Source organism: Papio anubis, chromosome 5, assembly GCF_008728515.1.
Source record: "Papio anubis isolate 15944 chromosome 5, Panubis1.0, whole genome shotgun sequence".
In the NCBI taxonomy this organism is placed as follows: domain Eukaryota; kingdom Metazoa; phylum Chordata; class Mammalia; order Primates; family Cercopithecidae; genus Papio; species Papio anubis.
In genome coordinates this window covers 22592799-22610562 of record NC_044980.1, presented here as the reverse complement: position 1 = coordinate 22610562, position 17764 = coordinate 22592799, and the positions used below count along the sequence as shown (strand labels likewise).

General features: G+C 33.8%; 1 pseudogene across 1 annotated transcript in view; it reads left to right on the top strand.

Annotated features, from left to right (window-relative positions):
- The first annotated feature begins 214 nt into the window (after positions 1 to 214).
- LOC101005139 overlaps positions 215 to 17764 on the top strand; it is a 35385-nt pseudogene continuing 17835 nt past the window's right edge. The window contains exon 1 of the transcript XR_002522914.2: positions 215 to 249. The product of XR_002522914.2 is annotated as a tyrosine-protein phosphatase non-receptor type 11 pseudogene (transcript). The remainder of the gene's footprint in view (positions 250 to 17764) is intronic.

Below are 17764 nucleotides of genomic sequence, written 5' to 3'. Positions count from 1 at the left end.
TTTTTCCCCTAGTAATTCAACAACCACTGTTGTCTCTAATTTTTATTTTCAAATGTTTTGACTTTTCCTCTTGTGATCTATTTTGTTGTGTATGCTAAGCTAAATCTTATTGACCTCACATTGACTTTAATTCTGACCTTTGTCAGTGATTCTCGATGTTTTTAGACGATGTATAAATGATAGTGTAAGAAATCCAATGTTTTCTTCTGGAACCATGGGAATGGAGATGGGGCTTGGATTTCAGGAGCAGTAATAACGGCTGGTACTTGAAAGAAAGACATTTTATTAAATTTTCTGCAAACCTTAAGAAATTGATTACGTTTGCCATTGTAGTGCATTATTTACCCTTACTTTTAAAATCCAAATGTTTAAAAGTCTATTTTAAGAATAAATGGGTGATTCTTCTTTATATTTAAGAGTACCCTATTTCTTTAAGATTGCAGGTAGTTTTGTGGCTGAAAAATTAGTTCAACCATTGTGGAAGACAGTATGGCAATTCCTCTAAGGCCTAAAGACAGAGATACCATTTGACCCAGCAATCTCATTACTAGATATATACTCAAAGGAATATAAATTTTTCTATTATAAAGTCACATGCACATGTACTTTCATTGCCACACTGTTCACAATAGAAAGACATGGAATCAACCTAAATACTCATTAATGGTAGAATGGATAAAGAAAATGTGGTACATACACACCTCAGATTACTATGCAGCCATTTAAAAAAAAAAAAGATTATATTCTTTGCAGAAACATGAATGGAGCTAGAGGCCATTATTTTTAGCAACTAACACAGGAAAAGAAAACCAAATACCACATGTTCTCACTTATAAGTGGGATCTAAATGATGAGAACACATGGACACATAGAGCAGAACAACACACACTGGGCCCTATTGGAGGGTGGAGAGTGAGATAAGAGAGAGGATCATGAAAAATAACTAATGAGTACGAGGCTTAATACATGGGTGACAAAACAATCTGTACAACAAACCCCCATCACACAAAGTTGATCTATTAACAAACCTGCACATGTACCCAAAAATTAAAATTAAAATTAAAACATTAATTCATTAGGATGAGCTTGTATGTTTTATTTTAGGCTTTCCATACACAAACGTGAAATATGCTTCCATTTTATTTCATTTTCTTCAATAGAGGCTTTGCAGGTTTTATTTTACTCATATACATCTTAAATGTTTCTTCTTAGATTAATTCTATAAGCCTGTATAATCAGTACATCTTTTTACTTTTGTTTTTTATTGCTAATATAAATGAGCTTATTTTCAACCCATCAAATATTCAAGTGTTATAATTAATAACTTTAAGGAAATTTATTCAACTCTATTCATATTTTTCCAAAAATTATATTTTTCATTTATTTTGGGGGTAGCAACCTTGTGATTCCACATTGGTGATTTTACTATTCAAAAATATTTACAGTATGTTTTCAAATATTTATACCTATTTTTATACTTGACATTTGATAAAAGATTGTTAATTATGTAATATGTTAGATTAACTGAATCACTCACATTTTTATTTAGCTTAGTTTATTTTGTTTTCATGTCTTCTCTCATGTACAATTATTAAATCTCTTTTATTTATTTTATAGGTTTCTGTTTTCTACAAATTCTAATTATTCATCATTTAGGTTAAGTTTCATTTTCTACAATATCAGTTCTTTCCATATATATTTTTTCTATAAAATTTTAACCTTTTTAAAATTAGATTTTAATATTTATAAAGTCATATAAGAACAGCCAATATTGACATTTAAATAACTACATTGTAGCTAAACACTATGTAATTGATTAGGTACTATAATACCTAATCTTGGCACTATAATAAACAAACTCCCAAATCCTAGCGGGTTTACCAAATAAATATTGTTGGTGGGTTCACAGAGAAATTTTATTTCTTGTTCATGGTGCAGTCCAGTACAGGTCAGTAAGGGAGGGAGTCAGAAGATTTCCGTTCAATGTAATAATTCAGGACCCTCAAATTCTTCAATCTCAAGGCATTAAATCTCAAAGCAACACCTATGAAAGGTAAATATGGTTAGTTAAAGTTCTGCAGAGAATGTGAGAGATGATCACGGAAATGGGTTTTGAAGGATAAACAGGAGTTTACTAACAGTATTGAGGCAGATCTTGACACAGGGCCAAATCTGACCTAATTCCAAAGGAAAAAAAAAAATGATGAAGCACCTATAGTAGATAAATAAGGAAATGAGCAAAACAAAGGTGAAAGAGGAAGGGGAGAATCAAGATATTAATGCTAGTAAGGTGGAAATTTTCAAATGCTTACTAAGAAACCTGAGATTTAAAGTAGATATTCATGGGGTCACAACATGGGTCTTCAGGAAAGATTCTCAGAAGTTGGGCAGAACAACAAGACCTCCTGTTGGTCCCACAACTTGAAGGTCCCTAGAAAAATTGGCTTTCTTCACTCTGGTTTGGAGAAATTCAAGAAACTTGATCTACAATCATCTGGGACAATTATCCTCCAATTTGTTCAAGAAAAGGCCTGACAAGTGAGGCTGGGTTCCTTGGCCTAACCCCTAGCTGGGGTTCAAAGGTCATGTACACACAAAGCAAGGAGAAATCACAGTGCACTCAAATTCAGTGTGTTCGAGTTCAGTGCTTACAAGGTCTGTTTTCTACCCAACAGTATAACCAAATTCCGCTTCGTTTGCTACCATTTTAAAGTAAGACTCTCCTTTTCTCCAGTTTCCAATATCGTGTTTCTCATTTTCTTCTGAGACTCATCAGAAATCTTTAATGTTCTACCAACATTCTGTTCGTGATGATTTATGTATTCTCCAAGATGATAGGAGTTTTCTCTACTATGCTTTTTTTTTTTTTTTTTTTTTTTTCTTTTTTTGAGACAGAGTCTCCCTGTGTCGCCCAGGCTGGAGTGCAGTGGCGCGATCTCGGCTCACTGCAAGCTCCGCCTCTCGGGTTCACGCCATTCTCCTGCCTCAGCCTCCCGAGTAGCTGGGACTACAGGCGCCTGCCACCTCGCCCGGCTAGTTTTTTGTATTTTTAGTAGAGACGGGGTTTCACTGTGTTAGCCAGGATGGTCTCGATCTCCTGACCTCATGATCCACCCGCCTCGGCCTCCCAACATGCTGGGATTACAGGCTTGAGCCACCGTGCCCGGTCTACCATGCTTTTCATAGCCAGTAAACTTTCACCAATAACATCTTTGGCATCTATATTTTTAAACCAATTGACTTTTCAAGGCAATCTAGTCACTTTTTGTCATATGCCCCAAAGTTTGTATATCTTTGGGGTTTGTATATCTTTTAACCCATTCCAAGGCACTTTCCATTTTTTGATATTAGATACAACAGTGCCCCAATCTCAGTACAAAAATCCAGGTAGCTTAAAACAAAATGCATTTATTCTCTCACAGGTCTGGAGGCTGTAAGTAGAAAATCAAGGTCTCAATGAGATTAAGCTCCCTCTAGAGACCCCAGAAAAGAATCTTTCTTTGCCTCTCCCAACTTCTGGTAATACCAGTATTTTTGGCTTGTGGCAGCATAACTCAACCTTCTGCTTCCCTCTGCAAATGGTCTCCCTGTGCATTCTCCTTTTCTTGTACAAGAATGGATTTAGGGTTCATCCTAAATTTAGGGTAATTTCATCTTGAAATCTTTAATTACGTGCAAAGAACCTATTTCTAAATAAAGTCACATGCTGAGGTTGTTGGTAGATATAAATTTGGGGGGACACTCTTCGATCCACTGAAATATAATAAAAAAATAAGTCAAACAACTCACAAAATAACTTCTTTTAAATTTTCATATCACATTTATAATAAATAGGTAATTTTCCAACCCTTTTATTTATCTTGAATTAATGTGGCTGATCTTACTCTAATCCATCTTAATTCTGGTCAATATGCAACCTTGTTTTCAATTCCTTTTCTATGACATTTACTTACTTACGGAATAAATAAACTTACTTCACAATATTAAGCATTATGATCTGATTTGCTGTGAGACTGCAGAATCTGGAGTATAGCCAAGGATGACACTTCTAGGTGTATAAGTAGGCAAAGCAGTCACTCTGTCACTAAGTAATTTAACTGTGCAATGGAACACAACTTGTCCAAAAGTATGTTTGTCCCTCATGGTTGTTTATGCTATTTCTTCAAGCAATTGATGTGAAATGAGATGCCTAGAGTTGTTTTTGGGGCTAGAAAACAAAGACATAAATAGTTTGCTAAAATTCATGTGCTACCTATGCACTGTTTGTGGTACACCTTCCTTTACTCTTCTAGACTTGGGTACCTCAGAAAGCTGCCCCATTTAATTTTCTTAAATCTGGAGTCAAAGGGAAATGAATGGAGCACATTTCCCATAATCATGAAAAAGCCAAGGGCATATTAACTTTCTTATTTGCTTCCAATAAGATGGAACATGGATGAACAAATTAATGGCAATTAAAATGAATTGTATGCTGGCATGCCTTTTCATGCCTACAATAAATGTTAAAATTTACAATTAGCATTGCTCTCTAAAAGGATATCATTGTCACTAAGGTCATACATGTATTGGGTAATTTTCAGCTGCTCTGCTAAGTTTCAATTATATTGGCATCCATCTTTAATGTGTGATCATTTTCTTAAAACATAAATCCAGATTTTAAGACTTCAGATCGATTTAAAAACTCTATTCCTCCTAATACTGCTAAAGTACATGCAAAGTTTGGCACCTTTTCATTTGCTAAATTTTTATATTCATGATTAGAAAAAATTTCTGTAATAAAGACTACTGAACATCTTCTCTTCCATACACATTTCCAAGTCATTATTCTCTTTATAGGGTAATTCAGTTTTGTTAATGTTCCATGGGGCAGTAGAAATAATATAGGAAGCTATTATTTTTTCTTTTATATCAAATGGGCACTAGCCTTCAATTTCCATTCTCATCAAGACTTTCTTTATTGTCTATTTAAGCAGGTTTTCAGAATGTTCCTGAAGCCCTGTCCTTTGCAGCTGTCTAAAGCCGTGGCTACATATTTTCTTTTTCTCATTTATTCCAGACACATTGTTCTAGTTTATTGTATTGTTTAAATAAATAATACAAATGTATAGGGCTAAACATATGACATGCTTAAGCAAACTAAAATTATCCTTCAGTTATTACAGGTAGTGCAATGTAGAAAGGTAAGTTACTACTTTGGTTAATTAAAAAAGACAAAAGCTTGATATGAAATGTTTCCAAAATTAGCAAAAATATGATAAAATCATTCTGTTTACATACTTTCAATGTTTCTCTCCACATGATACATATTAATTGTGAAGATAAAAACATAACCTTACTATTTAGAAACTGCCTTGACCAAGCACACAAAGTTACCATAACCAGTAATGACTCATATTTACATCATCCACCCATGAAATGATGTATCAAAAAAATAAACCATTACTTCCATTATATTTTTACTCAAAACACATACCTTAATTAGGAGAAAACATTAGATAAACCTGCATTAAGAACACTCTTGAAATAACTGGCCAATACTCTTCAAAAGTTTTAAAGTCATAAAAAGCAAAGAAAAAAATGAGGAATTGTGTTGGAAGACACTAAAGAGACATGACAAGTAAATATTTGGTCCTGGATTGGATCTTGCACCAGAAAAAGGAAATTAGTTGGACACATAAATTATTATATTTTGCTTTTTGTCCTAATCTTTAGAATCTGTGACATAAATTAATTTGAATAATACTGGTAGATTATTATACATATTAATTTATTTTCTGAGTGTTCATCATTGGTTATATAACATGAAATTTTTAAAACACTAGATGAAGGATATATTTATATATTTTGAAAACTTGGGTCCCCTTTTCCTAAGTCTGAATTTATTTTGAAATTTAAAAATAAGCATTCATGACACAAAAAATAGTGACAGATGATTAGAATATTTAAATACAGCTGCAGAAAATTATATAGGTTTTTATTGCTAAAATCTTTATTTTGGAATATAAAATGGGTTATTCATCTTTCATGTGAGATCACAGCACCCACATAAAGTAGGAATAAGAATTAACCCAATAATTTCAGAAATTTCAACTATAATTTTTAATCCATTTGTAATTATTAATATATACTCTATATTTGTGCATTTAGAGAGATACATATTTGTAGATTATCTATATATGTGTGTGTTTATGTGTATGTGTGTGTGTATACACACACATTATTGGTTATATAACATAAAAATTTAAAAAACACCGGATGAAGGATTTCTTTTAATTTTTTGAAATTTTTTTGTCCTTTTTCGTAAGTCTGAATTTATTCCAAGATTAAAAAATAAATGCACACACAGATTTGCAGAGAGACAAAAAAGAGTCAGAGAGAGGCCGCAATGGCAGATTATAAAAGATCTTATGATTCTGCTGAATGAGATTCTGGAACAAGTAGAAGATAAAATACGTCTGAGATCATTAAACTAAATCAAAATGAAGTTAGAAAAACTCAATAGAGGAATACAGTATGTAATAACCAAGCTGTAGCAGTAAAGAATGCCAAAATGACTATTATTGTACAAAGTAAAATAAAATGAATAAAAAAGCGTGTATGACTCTCAAGTATATGTCATGCAAGCAGCCCTAGCATCAAAATCTACTCAGCAGAAGACGAGAAGAGGTCAGAGAAGGTGACAGGACAGTTTGCCTGGTGTGAACAGATGACGTCAAACTCTCAGACTAACAAAATGTGATCTAGAAGTTGCAGAACCAGAATCAGAAATAAAGGTAAGCAGTCAAATGGTAGCTCTGTTTTAAGTTGTTAGAGAAATCTCCAGACTGATTTCCAAGTGGATGAACTCATTTACATTCCCACCAATAGGGTATAAGCATTCCCTTTTCTCTGCAGCCTCACTAGCATCTCTTGTTTTTTGACTTTTTAGTAATAGCCATTCTGACTGGTGTAAAATGGTACATCATTTTGGTTTTGATGGACATTTCTCTGATGATCAGTGATGCCATATATATATGTAACCTTTCCATGTTTGTTGGCTGCATGCATGTCTTCTTTTGAGAAGTGTCTGTTCATGTCCTTTGCCCAATTTTTAATGGAGTTACTTGGTTTTTTCTTGTTTATTTGTTTAAGCTCCTTATAGATTCTGGACATTAGTTCACTGTCAGATGCGTAGTTTGTGAATATCTTCTCCCATTCTGTGGTTGTCTGTTTACTCTGCCGATAGTTTCTTTTGTTGTGCAGAAGCTCTTTAGTTTAATTAGGTCCCACTTGTCTATTTTTGTTTGTGTTGCCATTGTATTTGGGGACTTATCCAAAAATTATTTGCCAAGGTCAACATCAAGAAGAGTATTTCCTAGATTGTCGTCTAACATTTTTGTAGTTTGAGGTCTCACATTTAAGTCTTTGATGTATTTTGAGTTAGTTTTTTCATATGGTAAAATGTAAGGGTACAAACAGCTTCAATCTTCTGCATAAGGCTTGCCAATTATCCCAGAACCATTTATTGGATAGGGAGTCTTTTTCCCGTTGTTTGCTCTGGTCAGCCAAGTTAAAGATAAGATGATTGTAGGTGTTTGACATTATTGTTTAGTTTTCTGTCCTGTTCTTTTACTGAAAGGAAAGTAAATCATTTTACCAAAATGACATACGTATTCATATGTTCATCTTCACACTATTCACAATAGCAAAGACCAGCAACCCAGATGCCCATCCATGGTAGACTGGGTGAAGAAAATGTTGTACATATAAACCATGGAATGCTGTGTAAGTATAAATAAAAATGAAATTATGTTTTTTCGCAGTATTATGAATGCAGTTGAGATAGATACTATGCTGACTACATGGGTGAAAGGATCCATACCCCAAACCTCAGCATCACACAATATTCTCAGGTACTCTCTGTATCTAAAATAAAAGTTGAAATTTGGAAAAAAAAAAATGAACTTGAGATCATAGAGCTTAATCCACACAGCAACACTGGAAAACAATAAACTCAGTTTTGCACAATGTAGAAATGATTACATAAGTTAGACATAATGGAGGTGGTCCCCTTACTAAAATATTTTTGAAAATTATAGTTAGTTATTTGCTTTAATAAAGGTATCTTTGTGTGGATATATTTTATTTGTAGTCAAGTAACCTTATTGATCATCAGATTAATCGTACACTTGTTTATATTAATGACAAGAAGAAGAATGAAACTATGGGAAATCTCAAAGAATTAATTTCATTTCTGAAAGGTATTGTAGCAAAAAGCAGGAATTAAATTTTCTCCTTAGAGTAGAGAAAAAGTTCTCTGAAGTTGTGCTCGACTCTTTTATCATAGAATGAAGGGATGCTTACATTTGTATGCTGGCTATGTATTTTGCTTGACTTCAAATAAAGGAATCCCATAACAATTTGCTTTTTATAAATAAATATATTACAAGACATTATACTTTTAGTGATTTAGCTAGTTTAAACAAACACAAGGTCAAATTTAGAATATTGGAAGGTCATTCTTTGAAACAAACTAATTAAATTATTTTGCTTGAATTATAAAGTATAGAAATTCTTTGAACTGGTGAAAGCTAATCTGGCCCAAATTTAGTGTTTTTTTTGTTTTGTTTTGTTTTGTTTTTCTCTTTCCATTTCTGTTTTCTCTTGAAATGTTATTGTGTAAAGTAACTGGAGATATGTTTGGAAATATTTATACATTAATGCATATGGATCCTTTCATCTAATAACTCCATATGCAATTCAAATGCTCTCAAACTTTTTTCAGATCCCAAGAGACTCACAGGCTACTACACGACCTAAACAAGGTTTATATGCATTTTTCTGCAAGTCGATAGAGATTTAGCATTTTAAATCTAAGTTCTGTTGCCTGAAGTAAAGTTGTAAACCCCTGAGCTTAATTCTTTCAAAGAAAATATTCTCTCAATAGAGTTTGAGTTTGTCAATCAAATCCACCTTTCTTTGCCTTTTTACTTTTCCCTTGTCATCAAAATTTTTTTTTTTCTCTATACAGCTACATGGTTACATGAGTTAAAACTAATAATCACTATGGAAAACAGAATTTTTCATGCTATAAGTAGAGAAGCAGAAGAGAATTACAGTATTATAATTATTTTTATTTTTATTGGTTTTGTTTGTTTGTTTGTTTGTTTTGGCGGAGTCTCACTCTGTCGCCAGGCTGGAGTGCAGTGGTGTGATTTCAGCTCACTTCAACTTCCACTTCCCGGGTTCAAGCGATTCTCCTGCCTCAGTCTCCCAAGTAGCTGGGACTAAAGGCGTGCGCCACCAAGCCTAGCTAATTTTTGTATTTTTAGTAGAGGCGGAGTTTCACCATGTTGGCCAGGATGGTCTCAAATATCTTGACCTCGCGATCCACCCGCCTCAGCCCCCCAAAGTGCTGGGATTACAGGCATGAGCCACAACATCGGCCCTATAAATAATTTTACAATAAGCCACACAATCTGATATGTATTTTGAAAGAAATACTTTGCATTATTTTAAAATTTATATGTTATGGTAAAATAATAAAATGAAAATATATTGCATAAACATTTACCTATTATTTCGCCTGATGTTTAAAATGCCTTGGAAATTTGCTGCATAAACTTCTAGGTATTTTTGATGATGACTAAATCTATCTCTACACACCTATAACTGCATACACATACACACACAGAAAGAATTGTAATAATAATGTGATTATTCTATACATATGTTTCTCAAGTTTTTTATTCCAGAGAGCAGTATATAAAATGGGTATATTTCAGATCACTTAATACATATGCACCTAATTCTTTTAGATTATTGCTTTTATTCTAATTAATGATTATTTCATATCTTACCCAACCATTACACTATCAATATGTATCTTAGGGTGTTTTTTTTCCCAGTGTTTATAGTTATAAACAAAGCATGCATTCGAGATGTATTACAGTTTTGGTTATTTATATAGGATATATATCACAAATACATTAAGTGAGATAATATGCACACTATTATAGTATTAATTGATACTGTCAGATCCTACCCCAAAATATTTAGGTTGTTTTTGCATCCCCTGTCTGTCAATTCTATATGCAAGTGGCTATTTGTCAGCAACGTCGCTAAAATCTGGAAGTTATCAGACTCTTTAATATTCCCGGATCCGACAGAACAATGTTGTCCACTTATATTTTGATTTACACTTTTCTGAGTACAGTGAATTTGAGCATTTTTTTGATAAGTTTAATTGTCATCCACCTTTCTTCTTTTGTAAATTGCATTTTCATAGCCCATTTTTTTATTTTTTTAACTAATTCGTATGTTTTTTATATATTCAATTTCATTGATATAAGTAGTTTTTAAAACTACTGTCAATCTTTTCTTATAGACTTTGACATTTCATATTAAAATGACATATTATATGGAAGTGAATTTTAAATGCTTAAAATGTTTTATGTTACCAAATTTCTCATTATCCTAATCAAACATATAAACAAAAGTATTCCTGAGTTTTAGAAAATGACTTTGGGTCATAGTCTTTCTCTTTGTTTGAAAATAATATCTTCTTCTTACAAGAAGTGGGCAAAAAATTAGAGTGAACAAAAAGCCAGATTAATTGCACACACATAATCATGTAATATGCTCATATTCACTCATCTAACAAATATATTTTAGATATATGTTTGATATATTTAGATATAGCATGTAAATAACCAAACATTAAAATATCTGGAATACATTAGACTTTTGTTTATAATTGTAAAGACCTAGAACAAGCCTAAATTGTATATAAATTCTGTAGACTTATTCATTCACACTAATAAATGTAAACATTTAAGAGTCAAACTGAAATAAAATCAAATAAAATCAACATGTACATCTTTTCACTGAACAAGATAGTAAACCAAGAAAGATTTACAAACACCATGTTCCCTAAGGTAGAAATTATTTTGAGTTTTTTTAAATAATAGTATTTTTTCATTCATTCTTTGAGATCTGTTTATTTCACTAGCCTGTTTGTTCAACAATTCATTTGCTTATGAGTTTCTCTTCATTTTGTTTTTATTTGCATTATTTAATTTTGCGGGAGTATATCCTTTACTGGAATAATTATTTCAGATATTTATATTTGGTAAAGTCATGAATCCTTCTAGCAATCAATCAATCATATTTTTACTTAGGAATTACAATTATTCTTATTAGATAACACTCAGCACACTATTATAAAAGGGATAATCGGGATACTATTACGTACTATGAGCCTCCTTGTCTTTAGTTAACCTATAGTTTAAGCATAGTAAAGGGTTAACAGATACATGACACAAACTTAATGGCTGCACTGAACAAAAATGAATTCAATTTATCTCACGGTAGTAAAAACTAAGAAAAGATGCAGACTCCTACTCTAATGCCTCCCACTGTTTCATTCAAAAATAAAATTAAAAATACAGTTGCATATCACACAGGCACAGCATTGATTATAGAAGAAACATCAATTTGCAAGAGAGGCTCTGACAGAAGTCTCTGTGCCTCAGAAGGAAGACTCCTGTGGGAGACGAAGGAAAGCCCTTCGTGTCTTTTAACACATTCTACATTTCCCAAAAATCCATCAGGTGATGAATAATAGGAAAAACAGTCAGCGCATAGAAGCAGAGCCACTTATCTAGGCTAATTGGGAAGTGACAACAATTTAGCAGAATCTTCATCCTGACTTTAACGTTGATCTCAAATAGGACTTTTTCAGCTCTAGAGAAATAATACAGAATGCTAGGGCTCTCAGCTAATCCCACCCAAACCACGTGTGGCATCTTCCAGGTATATTCCAGGGAGAAGATTCTACAAGATTCTACAGGTAGCTGCTTACTGTGCAATCATCAACATTACATTGTGCAAAGCTGCAGGACGGCACCCACAGAGGCTTTTCACAAAGAAAGCACACCCCTCCCCACTCCTCTCCTGTCAATCTCCCCTTCCCTCAATTCTCTCCCTCCAATTCTTTATATGTTATTGAGTAGTTTTAACATAGTTTGGCTGAACATAAAATTATTGATTCTTCATCTTGTTTCTGAAGACATTCTGCCAGTCAACCTACACTTTTTTTTTCTTTTTCATGCCCATAATAATTTCTCCTGTGTTTAAGCATGTACCTTTTTTACATCCTGTTACACATTTATCCTTACAATTGTTATATAATATGTTTGTAAATATATCAGAAGTTATTCATGTTTTTTAGCATTAATACAAATATGTTTCTTAAAAACCCTAAACATATTTATGTTTGTAAATATCTATATTATGATAATTTCCAAATATTTGAGATAGGAAGAAAAGTCTAAGTAATCATTCATGTATTCAAATTCTTTATTAATGCTGCATTATTGAAGGGTCCAGGGATATGACGGTCAAGGAGACAAACGATGTGTTTGTTGATATGGTGCTTGCCTTTTATGGTGATAGACAAATAGCAGAAGATTAATAAATGCATAAAAACATTGTTTTGTTAGCCTCTCTTTCACTCCATTAGTGAAGGAGGGATTCTGGTCAGAATGGCTATAGGAAGGCTGAACACTGGACAGATGAGATAAACAGCAGTTTACTCATCACAGATACAATCCAGGGAAGGAAAGCACCACATTTCATGTGGGGGCACGCAGAGGTTAAATTCAGGAAGACAGCGAACAATTATGGGTCATGGGAGACTGGTTTTTTAGTATTATTATTAGAGTGCCCTCTAGTTTCAGCCAAGGATATGCCTTGGCTGAATAATTCTGTGGGCGAGCAGGGAAGCAAAACCCACTATTCTGGGTTTACTAGGGTCAGTACCTAAGGAACATGCCTATCTCCTTGATAAGAAATGTTATTTGGTGACTGGGCGTGGTAGTTCACGCCTGTAATCCCAGCACTTTGGGAGGCGGGCAGATCACCTGAGGTCAGGAGTTCAAGACCAGCCTGGCCAACATGGTGAAACCCCGTCACTACTGAAAATACAAAAATTAGCTGGGTGTGGTGGCAGGTGCCTGTAATCCCAGCTACTTGGGAGGCTGAGGCAGGAGAATTGCTTGAACCTGGGAGGCAGATGTTGCAGTGAGCTGAGATTATGCCATTGCACTCCAGCCTGGGTGAAAGGGCGAGACTCTGTCTCAATGAAAAAAATAAAAATAAAAGAAATGTTACTTGGTGACAAGACCTTATCCATGGAAGCAGAATGGGGGAAGGAACTTGAAATGAGGCTGTTCAAAACCTTCCTGGTTTCACTGGATGTCAAGGCAGCACATACTATTGAACCTTAATTTTATGCCTTATACAAGAACAATTTGTGAAAAAAATATTAGTAGTGTATTAAAATCATTAGGATGAAATGTTACGAGGTTGGTGCAAAAGTAATTGCGGTTTTTGCTGTTACTTTTAATAATTAACTAGAAGATTGACAGGCTGGAAATAGAATGGTTAGGGAAAGCTTCGTTGCAAAAATAGCATTTTATTTATTTATTTATTTTCAACTTTTAGTTTCTGGGGTTCATGTACAGGTTGGTTCTATCGTGTCATGGGGATTTGGTATATATATTATTTCATAACCCAGGTAATAAGTATAGTACACAAAAAGTAGTTTTTCAATCCTTACCCTCCTTCCACTTTCCAAACTCTTGTAGGCCCTGGTGTCCACTGTGCCCTTCTTTTTGTGTCCACGTGTACTCATGTTTAGCTTCTACTTCTAAGTGAGAACATGTGGTGTGTGGTTTTCAGTTTTTGTGTTAGTTCACTTAGAATAATGGCCTCCAGCTCCATGCATGTTGCTGCAAAGGACATGATCTCATTCTTTTTATGGTTGCACAGTATTTCATGGTGTATATGTAGCACGCTTTTTTATCAGCCTACTATTGATGGGCATTTAGGTTGATTCCATGTATTTGCTATTGTGAATAATGCTGTAATGAATATATGAGCGCATATACCTTTATGATAGAATGATTTATATTCCTTCGGGTATATACCCAATATTGGGGTTGCTGGATCCAATGGCAGTTCTATTTTAAGTTTTTTGAGAAATCACCAAACTGCTTTCCACAGTGGCTGAACTAATTTACATTTCTACCAGCAGTGTATAAGCATTCCCTTTTCTCTGCAACCTCACCAGCATCTTTTATTCAAAAAAGACATTTAGACTGTGGTCTGAATAGTAAGGAGGAGATAGCTATGTGAAGTTTAGGAAAGGAACATTTTAAAAAGGAAGTAGACCTAATGTGGAAATCTCAAGGTCAAAATAAAGTTTTCCTGATTAAGGAATAGAAGGAATGTCAGTGAGACTGTGATATCATGAATGAGTGAGGGAGTGATGGGAGATAAACTAAAGAGCTAAACTGTGTTTAGGCGTATGTAGGATTTTTTAAACCAGGGCAAGTCTATTCAGTGCGCAATCAGAAGCTATTTAAGGATTATAAACAGGGGATAAAAAAGACATGGTCTGGACAATGATTTAATTAGAAGTGATGAAAAGAATCAGCCAGTATGCAGTGCAAGAAGAAAAGGGGACTATTTATGGAGATCTGGACACTCTAACATTAGCTGTCCAGCCAAGGAAAGGTTGGCCAAGAAAAAATATGCTCCATCTCCCACCAGAACACAAACCTTAAGTTACTTCTTTTGGAATTCATGATTTGTCATCATTTATATCACATTTTTGGTAAATCTGGGACGAAGCAAAGTGTATTGACTCATGAGAGAGCACCTATGACCTACAACTTTCAAATTTATAGGAATTTAATGTAAGATTGTCAATGTTAGAGACTTACGTATTTTTATCTTTTCTTGGAGACAGGGCCTTACTGTGTCACCCAGGCTGTAGTGCAGTGGTGATCAGAGTTCATTGCAGCCTTTAACTCCTGAGCACAAGTGATCTTCCCACCTTAGCCTCCTGAGTAGCTAAGATTACAGATGCACGCCATCATGCCTGGCTTTAAGTATTTTTATATGCTGGAATACATTTTTAAAAGGGATGATCTTTTTGTATTTTTCTATTAATTACTGTCACGACGTTTTGTTATAACTTTCTAAAACTTAAAAGATACATTTAATTATGTACAAGTAATTAAAATGTATGCACATACACACACAAACTGAAAATTACAATTTGTGTTTCTCTATAATTTCACACTCCTGATCTTTCTAAGATGATTTTACACAATTATATTTTAAATATTGCACCTTTCCTATTATCAATAAGCTAATTTAAGAAGTGCATCTATAAGGTAGTATACCTTTAAAAATCCACTTCCATCTTCATTTTTAATGCAATGAATATAGTCAAATGAAGTGTGATGATAAATTTAAAGAGCAAACAATTAATATACTTTATCAGAAATTCACTCAAAACCACATAGGTGAGAAATAATTGAAGCCACATTTGAAAACCTGTTTGAAATTCTTGCCACCTTACCAGTGTAATAAGAATTTTATGAAAACCGAGAAAGCACAAGAAATAGCAATCTGATTGAAAATATTATCTCTTCAAAATAGTTGAGGAAATTGCATTTATAGTCCCAGTAATAGAAAATTATCTGAATACCTCAGTAAATGTGGCAGAATGGCAAGGAGGATAATCAAGAAACATTTGCAAATATGACTTTGGAGAAATAAAAAGGATATCATAAAAATTTAAATTCAAGACTTAAGATAATTTTCTCTGTACACAGAGATCTGCAGGGATACTGATTTAAAATGTGTCAAAAGGATGGGCATTCTTCAAACATTCTGATTCATATGCTCTAGAATGAGACCCAAGAATTCCAACTGTAAGCTTACATATTGCAAATACCCTAGATTAGAATACCCATGGACCACCTTTTCTAAACACTGACCTAAGATATTTGAAGAAAGCATCTTTATATTTAACATGACTGAAATGCAAACAAAACTAATGCAACTTTTTCAAATCTTCAGCAGAAAAAATGAAAATCTGCTAAGTATTATATTATTGTTCATGAATAAATATATATTTAATGTTATTTATGGTAATGCAAATAATTATAGGAATTGAATATTTATTAAATTACATTTGTTTTGGACAATAAAAAAATAAAATAGTTAAAATATGGGAGTTGGGAAGAAAGGGCGGTAAATTTTATACATAGATTATAAATTGCTTAAAAGAGAAATAAAAATGCAATTGATAGAGGACAGAGGATCTAGAGGCTTTGAGGAAGAAGAGAGATAGAGAGAGAACAGCAAAGTACACAGAGAGAAAAACACTCAGGCACTCATTTCCAGGGATGTTGCTCCCACTCAGTGGGAGTAATATCCTCAGTATCATATTCATTGCAGCTGGGTTCTGCAAGCTTCAGTTGGAAATTTCTGCTTAATAATTTTTAAAGCTTCCTGTAGTTTTATCATGAAATCATTGAAAATACAATTGTTTCTGTGATTGTGAATCACAATTAGATTATACCTTGGGAACAAGATATTAGAATTATACCTTGGGAACAAGCTTCCATTCTTGACACTGTCTTTACCATATATTTAAACACATTGGTACGGACTCCATGAATATTAAAATGATAATGAAGAATATTATGAATCACTCTATGCTCTATTGTAACAATTTTGATGAAATAGACCAGCATTTTTTAGGACACAAACCCCCAAACTTAACACAAGCAGAAATAGATGAACTGATCTTTCAGGCCCAGTTATAGTCAGTTACAAAGCTTTTACTGGCAGGTTTCAAGGGGGAAGATGGTTCTCCCCACTCAACACTCAGTGCACAGCCAACACATTGCAACCTTTGGAAATAGTTGTAGTCAAAGATTCACCCCTACTCCCACAGTGGCAGGCCACACTTTTAGGCATATATGCATTCCTATCTTAGAGATCCCCATTCAGAGGCCTCCTATGGCAGGCTGGGGAGGCTACACTGACAGGCTTTTCAGAACCTCTACTGAGACCTCCTTATTGGTGGCCTTGAGATATTTCTTCAAGCTGGCTCAGTAATTTTCCATATCAGTAATTTTAAATCTTCATCTGACTTGCTGAGTCCACAAAATGGCAGAAGGCTTTTGTTCATGGCTTCCTCAGCAGTTTTTTCTCATGATTCTTCCCATTTATGCTGATCTATATCACCCTCATCCCGTGCTGTTCCATGTGAAAAAAAAATGGAACATTGCAGAAGTTGGTAGAGTTTCCAATAATTTCTATAGATATCTATTCTCAAGGAGTGGAGGGCATACTTCCTCATTCCTAGAAGAGGAAGGCAACGTTACAACGGAAAACCCTGACCAACACTATCTCAAACATGAGCTTATTGCCAGCATCGACATGATCATAAACCATGTTGCTAGCATATACTATATTAATCATGAAATAAAACATCGGGGAAATCCTACAGAATACCTGGTTAATACCCCTCAAAACTGTCCGTGTCATCTAAAACAACAGAAGTCTGAGAGACTGACTGCTAAGAGTGGCCTACGGAGACATGTCAAGTAAATGGAATGTGGTATCCTGGATGGGATTTTAGAAAAGAAAGGGTATTAAAAGAAAATCTGAACAAAGACTTAATAATGTATGAGTATTTGTTCATTAATTTTAATAAATGTTCCATAGTAATATAAAACATTAAAAACAGGGGGAACTGAGCATGGAGTTTATGTCAATTATCTGTACCACCCTTGTAATTTTTCTGTAATTATATAACTGTTCCAAAATTTGGAGAGTTTATGTTTTTTAAAGTTTTGTTTCATAACCACTGCATTATGGGCCATAAATATGAAAATCTTACTCTTTAATATGTATA